The 10,802-nt window shown below is 45.1% G+C and overlaps 1 pseudogene; it reads left to right on the top strand.

Moving 5' to 3' along the window:
- LOC102267898 (small ribosomal subunit protein eS27-like) lies at positions 1-9,513 on the top strand (annotated as a pseudogene).
- Positions 9,514-10,802: the final 1,289 nt, after the last annotated feature.

Raw genomic sequence — 10,802 nt, 5'->3', positions numbered from 1 at the left:
ATGGCAGTGGTGACATTGAAAAGCAGCTCCCCTCCTGCCCCAGAGATGGCGAGGTCAGCTTGTAGCCACCAACTAGGAGTTAAAATTGGGTTTTATGTTGGTAAGACCCACAACCCTAGTATTGTTTCTCTTTTCTTTTCTTTTTTTTTAAAGAGTTTTTGATGTGGACATTTTTTAAAGTCTTCATTGACTTTGTTACAATATTGCTTTTATATTTTCATTTTTGCCGTGTGGGATTTTAGTGCTCTGACCAGGGATTGAACTCATATCCTCTACATTGGAAGGTGATGTCTTAACCACTGGACTGACAGGGAAGTCCCTTCGTTCAGCAAATTCTAGGGTCTCTGCCTAGTTAAGGTGGGGCTGGGTAGGTAGGGGGGCTGTAGAAACAGCACGTCCTCCTCCCTCCCCACCCCTACTCCCAGCTGCACTGTGGATAAAGATTCCAACCTTGTGCCATTCAATAAGAATGTAACGATTAAGGGATATTTATTGGAAGGCCATGACCACCCACCCTTGATCAACTGTGTCCCTATTTGCTTATTTTCTATCTATAGCTTCCCCCATCCCTTTGTCACCTCCATGGGGGGTGGGTGACAGCTGACCCGCTCACCCCTGTGTTCCCAACCCCTACCAGTATATGCACGAAAATAAGCACTTGTCCAGTGAATGACTTTTGTGAAGCTGTAGATGGCTCAGCAGGTAAAGAATCTGCCTGCAATGCAGGAGGCACAGGAGACATGGGTAGATATCTGGATTGAGATAATTCCCTGGAGAAGGAAATGGCAGCCCACTCCAGTACTCTTGCCTGAAAAATCCCATGAACAGAGGAGCCTGGTGAGCTACAGTCCAAGGAGTCTCAAAGAGTCGGACACAACTGAGAACGCAGATTACCAGCCCCATTTTACTAACGAGGAAACTGAGGTTCGCATATTTTACCTTCAGCTCACTTAACCAGTAATAGAAACACCGATGACAATGACAATATCATTCATTAGGTGCTTGTGAATTGACAAATAATCCTGTTGACAACCCTCTAAGACGTAGTCTTTTTTATCCCATTATACAGACTAGGAAACTGATGTCCAAGCGGTGAAGTGGCCTGTTCCAGGTCACCCAGCTGGGAAGTTGCAGAAGTGGGGTTGGATCTATAACGGTTCATCCCACTGAGCTGTGTTCGTGTGTATGCTTTGGTCTGCCCGCTCCCCACCCGAGGCATCTTGGTCACTGGCCAGACCAGTACCTTCGATCAGGTTCCCTTGCTAGATCTTTCTATTTTTGACAAACACTGAAAAATCATGCCTTTGGAATTTTCACTTAACCTTGCAGAAAACTCCCTGGTGCCTTGGGCTACCCCTGTGTCTCTACCAGAACTCAGTGTTTATGGAGACAAATTTCCCCTGAAGGGAACATGGGCCTGGGTTCTCCAGGTAAGATGAGAGGTGCAGGTGACTTTCAGCCTGTGAGAACAACTTTTAGAACTGATGCTCAAATGCCCCCACACCTGACCCTGATCCAATTTCCCTCCTGGTACCTGCCACATTCCCAGACTCTCATTGTCCTTGTAGAGACCTACAGAGTGGATTTTTGTTCCCATCACCTTTCCTCTCGGGGTTCAAGGTCAATACATAGTCCGTTTAGGAAAAGATCTTGGCTAATCTAGCTTCAGATTAGGTTACAAATGGAAGTGGTCACACTGACATTTCCTTAACTGTTTGCTGCGTCATTGTCATCATCTCTGACATTTATAGATCTTTTGCTTTGTGCAGAGCACTATCTTCAGTACTTTGGCTGGTGTTTGCTCATTTAATCCTCACCATGACCTGGCTTCCCTGGTAGCTCCGATGGTAAAGAATCTGCCTACAATGCAGGAGACCTGGGTTCTATCCTCGAGTCAGGAAGATTCCCCTGGAGAAGGAAGTGGCAACCCACTCCAGTATTCTTGCTGGAGAATTCCATGTACAGAGAAACCTGGCAGGCTACAGTCCATGGGGTTGCAAGAGTCAGACATGACCAAGAGACCAACTCACATATGATCTTATGGCTTCATTGTTGTTATTAACTCCATTTACAAACCAAGAAATTGACATACAGAGTTTAGGTAACACATCCAGTGTCATAGAGCTAGTAGTTGGCAAAGCTGGGATTCAAACCCAGCCATCCTAGAATCCCTGCTCTGAGTAATCAGTCCTCAGTCTTTGTTCTGCAGACTCATCACCTTGAGTTCTTGTTAATGTGTTGACTCCAATTCACTTGAAAGGGCATGGAGACCCACTTTTCTGCCTCTCTATCAAGACCCCAGACCATCTTGATGCTGCACCTCCATGAACCATCTTTTGTGTAGCAATTCCTTAAATCCTTACCTTATTCCGCTCCCTATATCTTAATCCAGAGTTATATTATCCAAACTATGTGTATTTGAAGATGTCACCAAATTTCCAACTCTTCCCTGCTTCTCCACACAAAGCAATCCTAGACACATTCAGCACCTCACATCATTCCAAGAGCAGCTTGAGATTGGAGAGTTTGCCATGCAGTCAGTGAATACCAGTTATTAAGTACATGTCTGTCACTGAACCTGATATTCAGCATGGCAACTGGCTTGGGTCAAGGTGGTGGCAGCTCCATCACCTGAATGCCCTCAATGAGCAGAGTCCCTGGCAAAGTGGCAGCAGACACACACACACACGCAGGCACACACACATGATGAACGAGAGATGGCAGCCTGACATTTGGGGGTTGTTTGTTCCTGCCCCGTAACATAACCCATCCTCACCGAAACATCAGACATTCACATGCATTGCATGATTCATCCAATTCAGTTTTGCCCTTATTCCTTGTGGAGTATCAGGTCTCATTGCAGGAATAATAGTCTCCGTATCTTGTCAATCTTTAAATCAATAGCCAATTGATGAGCAATTATGATGAGTAAACATTGAGTTTGGAGCCTGTCCTTAGAAAGCATAATAGAGGAGACTGAATATACCTCAGAAAACAGGCATACAGGATGTGTTGTCAGAGCCTGGGGAAGATCAGAGTGACTTCTTTACCCACCTACACTCCATCAACACTGACCTTAAAAGCTCTGCTTATTCTCCCTTCAGAGACTTTGCACCTGCTGTTTTCATTCCAAGTCTTTGTCCTTATCATTTCCTCTCCTTTCAAATGTCCTCCTTTGGTGAGGTTTCCCCTCCCCCTCCCCCCACCCCTCCCCCCACCCCCAGCAATCACTTCCCCAGGACCCAGGACAGAGCCAGGACATACCCTGAACTCAAGAAATATTGTTGAATAATTTCTGATTGATACCTTTGAGGAAGTAGTGTTTGATCACAGGGATGGTGAAAGATTAACAGTGAAGATGGGGAAGAAAAAAAGAAAGAAAGACAGGATGGCAGAGTCTTTGTGGAAGGAAGAACAAGACAGGAAGATAGTATGGCCCCCAAACAGGAAGAGCGATTTTTACTCCCTGGCAGTCCCCATAATAACCAGAGAGAAGAAACAGATGACTCTAGCTCCAAGGTCATTGACATTGACCTGCGGCGGCTTCAGCCATGATACTGGTGTCACCCTCTTCACCTCTAAGGCTTTTTGGTTTTGTTTTCTCCGTCTGATAGTCATGACTCATCAGGACCTAAACTTTGCATTTTTCCATAGGAAGTAATTCAATTCAAACTCAGGCATGACTTCGGGATGCAACATAGCACTTACATGGTGTTATTTATTAATCTGCGTTTTAGAGCCTCTCCTGGCCGCCTGCGATCAGCAGCTCAAGCTATGGCATGGCTTAAGATTCATTACAGATCCAGCCAGTTTCTGGGAAGGAGAGATACTCATAACTTTTACATATGATTCACTGTGTTCAACCACCTTTCTCAGGTTGAGACCATCCAGGTAACTAAAGGAACTTTGTATCCAATAGCTAGACCCACTACAATGTTCTGGACTCCCCTTAAAACTCTCTGATGGCCTTTTACAAAGATTGAGCCTCAAATGGAAAACTGCCAAAATTGTGTTGTTTCAAATACTTGGAACCTTGGAACACCAATGCCCTTAATTTATGTTTGAAACAGCTCTGCTCCCTAACCCACCGGCAGGCAGCCTCCAAATGGTTATAGAGTCAACAGTGCCCCCTGGTGGCGGCAGCTGGTATATTCTGATGGCAGAAAAAGAAAAGCTCAGATTGCTGGGCCTCAGCTAAAGGGGCAGGCAGACACGCATGCTAACATGCTTATGCAACATTTCACACTAATGAGTGTCTTTTCTCTCAAGAGGCAATATTGGTCATTATAGGCCCCTTTGCCCCTGACTTGTGAGCACAAGTTCAAATAAGTCCAGGGGGTGGCCCATCTCCCATAGGATTTCAGTCAATAGCGTTTCCCATTTGAACCAGTTGCCTTAATGGAGCCCAGGAGACTGACATTGGATCCCTATGGAGGATTGGAGAGATTAAAGCTCAGGATGGTTGGAGTTAGGAACAAGGCTGGTGAGAAGATAATACATGTATACAGAAATCCTAAATTTGGGGCATTATAGTTACTGATGGAACCCAAATGCCACTATTCATTGAGGTCCAGTCAGGGAAGCAGATCCACTACGAATAGGGAATTTATTTTAGGAATGAGGCCTTCTATCATTTGTGAGAGAAGCTGGAGATATAACCGTCCAGAAGGGGGAGTTGGAGCACAAGTAAAAACCACTGACCAGCTTTCCCGGAAGCACTAAATTTACTAGACACATGATTCAGAACAGGCTGTGCTTTCAGCTCCTTCAAGATGTACTTACTGGAACTTGCAGAAGAATCTGGAGAGGCAGGTGTGCCCACACTCCAGGGTAGGATGTTCAGAGATTATGTGAAGGAGTTCAGCTTCTTTCATGGCCAACTGAACACCTATGGGATAGATCTGCACTTGGGTAACAATGGTATTCTGCATAAAATACAGAACAAAAAGAGAAGCGTAAATGCATGAACAAAACCATTTCCCTGAAGATGCTAAAGTATGAATGGAGGCAGGCAGATTCCAGAAGGAGGTTGAGATTCGGAAGGAGGAAAAGGTGTGGAAGACGTTTCCTGTTTTTGAGGTTTTTCCCCTAAGAAGAGGTCACAGTTGCTGCTGCTTGTGACACCTCTTACTCCTGTTGATACCACTCTTTCTGGGCTGAAGGACTGGAGGCCAGAGTTTGGAACCGTCACAGGGGAAAGTAGAAGGGGAAATCCAAAAAAAGGAGAGTCAGAAAGGAAGATCCCCAAATTCCATGTATAAACAGCCCATGTGGTTGAGGGATCCATGAGCACATGGAGAATAAAGTAACTGTACTGACTTGAGCTACAGACCAAGACACTTGTGTTTTTGGTTTTTTTTAAATCCAACCAAAATAAAATAGTTAATGCTTTTCTGAGGAATATAACAGAACCCAGAGTCCACACAGCATAACATTTACAGTGTATGGCGAAGCATCCAAAATAATTTGAAGGTCAAAAGCCAAGAAAGTGTGAAAGCAGAGCCTACAACCCCTCCTTTGGCCATTTCAGCGACTTTCTTGGTGCTCATTTCTGCATTAGGCAACTGCTTAAAATACCTGCAGTGGTTTCTTTCTCTCTTTTTAAAAAAGATGTATTTATTTTATTTTTGGCTGTAGTGAGTCTTAGTTGTTGCACCTGGGCTTTCTCTAGTTGCAGTGAAAGGGGACAAGCAGGGGCTGTCGTCGTGGTGCACGGGCTTCTCGCTGCGGTGGCTTCTCTTTTGTGGAGCACAGGCTCTAGAAGCTCGGGCTTCAGAAGTTGTGGCTCGTGGGCCTAGTGGTTGCAGCTCATGGGCTCTCGTGCAGGCCCAGTGGTTGTAGCCCCCAGGCTTCATTTCTCCACGGTTTGTGGGATCTTCCTGGAGCAGGGATCGAACCCACGTACCCTGCAGTGGCAAGAGGATTCTTATCCACTGGACCACCAAGGAGACCCTGCCATGGATTCTGTTTCCTGCCCTGCTTCTTGGCCGAAACAAGCAGTAAGAGTCGTGGTGACATAGTGCAAGGGGAAACTAGTAAGTATCTTGCATTCCTGCAACCAAGAGAGAGTGATCACAGGATCAAGAGGAAAAACTAAGAGGTAAATATGTTCAGACAGAGGGATAATATGTGTATTTTCAAATGCTTATGGAGAAAAATGAACTTTAATTAAAGTCCTGCCTTTCCCACCTCTTTGTTGTATACTAAATCTTCCTTTTTCTTTTTCTTAACCCTCCTTCTTCTCATCTTGACCAAAAGTGAATATCAGGCATTTTCTTAGGAGATCCATATTTCATAATCAGCAAGTTGGGGGAAAATCCCTGCTTTTATGCAACTCTTAACCTCTCAGCCTCATTTTAAAACATTACTAAACTTTGGGATAATTATACTCACCTTTCGGGTTGTTCTGGTTAATCACAACTCTTTCAGATGCCCTTAAACCGAAGGAAAAATGTATTTGCTCCCACGAATGGGAAGTTCAGGGATGCAAGAGGCTTCGGTATGGCTGAATCAAGTCCGTGAAAGAATCCTGTGCCTGATGTATCTCTTTTTCTTTCTCTATCGACTTTGTTTCTTTTAAAGTATTAGCTTCATTTTCTCCTACAAATTAGTTTCCCAGAGCTTCAATTTGCTCATCTGTAACATGGAATATCAATACTGCTGTCTTCAGAGAGTGGTGCTCAGATTTCATATGTTGTGTGATTCAAGAAGTACAGTGACCAGCACATAGTAAGGGGTCAAAAATCATAGTTACTATCATTATTATAATTATGTTCCAATATGGGTATGGGCGTTAAGGCAAAACACATGTCTGTTGCATCAGTAATAAATATTCACTGGGCCCTTCTAGGCAATCCAGTGGACCTTAGAAGCTGCTAAGGAGGGACTTCCCTCATGATCCAGTGGCTAAGACTGAGCTCCCACTGGAGGGGGCCTGAGTCAGCTACCTCATTGGGGAACTAGATCCCACATGACACAACTAAGAATTTTCACGCCACAACTAAAGATCCCACGTGCTGCAATGAAGACCAAAGATCTCGCGTTAAAAGATCAGGTAGAGCCAAATAAACAAATAAAAATAAAATATTTAAAAAATAGCCTTCCTCTTTTAAAAAAGAAGGATCTTAAAAAAAAAAAAAAAAGAAGCTGCTAGGAATACAATGGGAGAGGACAGAGTATTAATTTAATCTTGAGCATGAGAATGTCACTGGTATGAATGTCCCAGAGAAGTTAGGGGTGACTAATATCAACTGTTCCCATGACGCCTGAATGGCCAACCGAGAGATGCTCCAGGGAATCTGCCTGTGGGCACAGAAACTGGTCTGAAAGACAATCAGCACTAAAATTGGCAGAAAGAAATGAGATTGCCAAAGAGCTTCTCTGGGGGCTGGGGGAGGGGAGGCTGACGATGGAGCCAGAGGCTCCAAGGAGTGCAGAGGCTCCTTGGCTTATCCCTGCCCCATCAGAATGGTGCCCTCTGTGCCCTTGAGCCATGGGGCTCAAAATAATGGGACCACAGAGCTGGAGCATACCTGCCTTTGTGAAGGGGAAGCCTGGCTCTGGAGTAATTTGCTATCATAGGGTGCCTCTTCTCCAGCAAATGGAACCCGCCTCCTCTGAAAATTGGACCTCCCTCCTGCCCTCAGAAACCTGGGCCTCTCTTTTCAGCCCTCTATCCTTGCTTGCCTTCTCTTCCTAATACTCCTAAACAAAAATAATAAGAACTAGTATGTGTTAGCACTTACAATATGCCAGGTTCTGGTTTAAGCAACTTTTCCTGGATGAATCCATTGGGTCTTCCCGAGTCACCTGATTCCTCATGCAGTACTCCCCCTAGAGTCCCTTTAAACTTCAGAAGGAGGCTAATTCTTTACTGAACAGGAGGCAAGATCTATATTAGTCTCCCCATTTTGCAGATGAGTAAACTGATGCACAGTGAGATGAACCAAGAGTTAGTTGCTGAGTAGGGGATTAACTCCAGATCATCTAAGTTCTGATTTGGTACTCTTTCCAATGCACCTGAGGTCTCCCCATTCTTTCAGATTCCATGGAACAAAGGCATGTGGTGCCAGTTGGGCATTTTTTTTTTTATTTTTTGCTGCAAGAACAGAAACCTAACCTAAACTATTTGGAACTGTATGGGTTCTTACTACTGAATATTCAAGAGTTTGGCTACCCCTCAGCCTGGCTGGATCCTGGGGCTCAAACAAAGATACAAAGAGGTAGACTTTCCTTTCACCTCCGTTCACCTTTCTTGTCTTCTCAGCTGGCTTTACTCTCTAGTGGGGTGGCCCTAGATGATGGGCCATGAGGATTCCAGATATGCATCCTACCAGCTTACCTGTCTCAGGAGACAAAACTCTGTTGCCCAGCAACTGGATCACAAGTCTCCTCTTCTGACATCTGAGATTCCCATTGAAGTAATCAACAGTAGATGACGGATTAGAATTATCTAAGTGGGGTTCCAGTTTGCTCCGCAAATCAAATACTATTGAATGTGATAAACTTATGGATTTCACACCTCGCAATGAAATGGTTTATTTAGGCCTTACTGCAGAGAAGGGAATAGCCAGTGGTGGCTACAGATTAATGGAACTTCTTAACATTATGTGAAGGAAGAGAAACTGGGAGTTTTCAAGAAAAGAAAATGCCAATTTCATTGCTTGCACCAGCCAGAGGCAGCCTGAAGGAGACGGAAGCAGGGGAGTGAGGGCCACCCCAAACACTTGGCTTCTGTCTCTCCCATCACCTTCTTCCCTGGGCTCACAGGGTCCCAGGATCAGCCGCACCTTGCTGAAGATTCACCGGGAAATACCCACCCCCCCGAGAATTTCATTAGGAGTAAAAGAGAAACAGCGTCTTCTTGCTCCTGAAATTGTTCACGTAGATTACAAATGTGCATGTGAAGTAACTCACAGGGCAAGTGCATTCACTTGGATCAGATCCTCCAGGCACCCCCAGTCCACACTGGGCAACCCCTCTTCCCCGAGACTTTCCATTGCTTGCAGGCGTGCAGATGTCATAGCAAAGGGCACAGAGCAAAATACAGTGCTCCCGAAGACATGGGGCATGTTGTGAAGACTTTTCATTTTTTTTTTTTTTCCTACAGCTCTAAGTGTTTGCTTGTCATTAGCAGCAGCAGCAGCAGAGCAGCAGCATAAGCCATTCAGCCTTTGTATGGGTAACAATGTATTGTCTTTAAAGGGTGGGGCCTTTCCAGAGGCCTTTCCAGACCTCACATCCTCTTGCAAAGGATCTCCTTCATCCCTCTCCAGAAGACAAGAGCAAACACAGGAAGAAGCACCTGGTGCAGAGCCCCAGTTCCTATTTCATGGATGTGAAATACCCAGGATGCTATTAGTCACCACCGTCTTTAGCCACGCAGAAACAGTAGTTTTGTGTGTTGGCTGCTGTGCTGTGCTCTGCCAGTCTACAGGAGGAAGAGCAAAGCTTACAGAAGAACGTTCCTTCAGACGAAGCAGCACTAAAAGTACCCTGTGTCAAGATGAATAGGAAACCCTCCCAATAAACGTGTTGGATTTTTTAAAAAGGGTGGGGAATTTCCTGGCCTTTGGAAAGATGGGTTATTTCTTCTCTCGGATGCAGGTAGGTCCTTCTAGCTTTCTCAATATGCTTGTTTTATATATTTTATTTGAGTTTGGCTGAAGACTCTCTGTGTTTGGCTTTTTTTCTTTAAAAGCCATCTTTATCCAATCCTGGGATCTCTTGTCACTAATAGGTGTTCTGTGAGAAGCCTTTAGGGCCGGTGGAGGTTAGGGTTATGTCTCCTGATTCAAGTGATCCATTCCAAACCCTTCATCATTCCCTTCCTACCTGATGCATCATAATTCTGTTGCTCTTTTGCGTGACGATCCCAGATGACTCTTCTTTCTATGAGCAGGGCCATGAGTGGAGGTGACATCCTGAATGTATCACAACAGGGTCGACCCAAGAACGAAGCTGGCATCCGAGATGGCAGAGCCAGAAGAGGGCATGAAGATGTCGTTTTAAAGTAGCCAGCCCAGGTGCCCTTTTATTAATGGGGTAATAAATTGCAGCATCCGACAAGCCAGGTCAGAGGAGCTTCCTGAGGCTGGAGCGGTCCGTACGTTGTGCTGGAAAGGATGCGGGACCTTTACACCTGCCGGAACGTCTCTGCCTTGCTGCCCGCAGGCGGTGACTTTGAACACGTCACCTGACCTCTTTAGCTTGCCTCTCAGAATGAGAACATCACCAGAGACAGTCTCACGGACATCATGATCCCTGATGCTTACTTTCCTTTGGTTTAATTTATTTGGGCCTCGGGAATTAAGGAACTAGGTGTTCCCAGCAGCCATGCTGTTTTATGGCCATCGCCTGGAGGGAGCAGAGGGAAGGAAGGAACAGCTGGTGGGTATGTGCTGGGCCCTTTTAACAAAGCATCTCATGAAATCCAGCTCAGCAGTCCCACCGACGCTATGCTAGTACTCTTTGCATTTTATAGTTGGCACTACCAAGGCCCAGAGAGGTTGAGTCACTTGCCCAGGGTCACACAGCTGGACAGGGACAGAGGTGGACTTTGAGTCCTGGTTTCTCCAAATCCCAATGCCCTTGATTTTGCTATTTCTCTCTCTCAGGGAGAGGAAGAAGAATCACCCTCTCTAAGACCTTCATGGAAATGTTTTGTTGTTTTTTTTTGTGGGGGGATATTTTTACTTTAATTGAAGTATAGTTGATTTACAATGCTGTGTTAACTTTTACTGTACAGTAAAGTGATTCAGGCATACATACATATCCCTTTACCCATTCTTTTCCATTATGGA

This window comes from Bos mutus, chromosome 17 (genome assembly GCF_027580195.1).
Source record: "Bos mutus isolate GX-2022 chromosome 17, NWIPB_WYAK_1.1, whole genome shotgun sequence".
Taxonomy (NCBI): Eukaryota; Metazoa; Chordata; class Mammalia; order Artiodactyla; family Bovidae; genus Bos; species Bos mutus.
The sequence above is the reverse complement of the archived record's forward strand: the minus strand, read 5'-3'. Positions and strand labels throughout refer to the sequence as shown.